Raw genomic sequence first — 545 nt, 5'->3', positions numbered from 1 at the left:
ACGTTTCAGTGCAGTGACGTTAGCGTAGTTGTCGCGTTATCTTTTGCCAACTCAACAATGTGCATCCCACAGGCACATTTCTGGTTGTTTGCACTCTTTCAGGGCAATTCTTTCTTGTTACCATAAATATTTCCGCTCACGAAGGCAACAAGGACGCACAGGTTAGTCGTTACACTCTTATCAAAAGTTACAGGTAAAAAAAAATAAAAGAAAGTATGCTACTTACATTACATATCCGAATATTTCTCAGCAACAATGAATCAGTCCACGATCTCCGCAAACATGTAAATTATTAGCGTTTCCAGCCGCAAGTGTCACCCGAGCTCCTTGCTTCATGACTAAGTGGGTCGTGAGTGCCGTCAAAGAAAATGCGAGACTCCGTATAGGCATGTTATGATAAAACCTCTACTTCGAGCGCAAGTGCAAAGCCCGTGCGATTAAGCTGATAGATGAATCGTGCCCTTCACTGGCGTCACTGTACGAGCACTGTTCTTCGGCTAGAGTAAACATGGTGGGTGGTTCCGATCGTCGCCGCAGGCGTCTCA

This window comes from Rhipicephalus microplus, chromosome 9, assembly GCF_043290135.1.
Source record: "Rhipicephalus microplus isolate Deutch F79 chromosome 9, USDA_Rmic, whole genome shotgun sequence".
Lineage (NCBI taxonomy): Eukaryota > Metazoa > Arthropoda > Arachnida > Ixodida > Ixodidae > Rhipicephalus > Rhipicephalus microplus.
Note: the sequence above shows the minus strand (reverse complement) of the source record.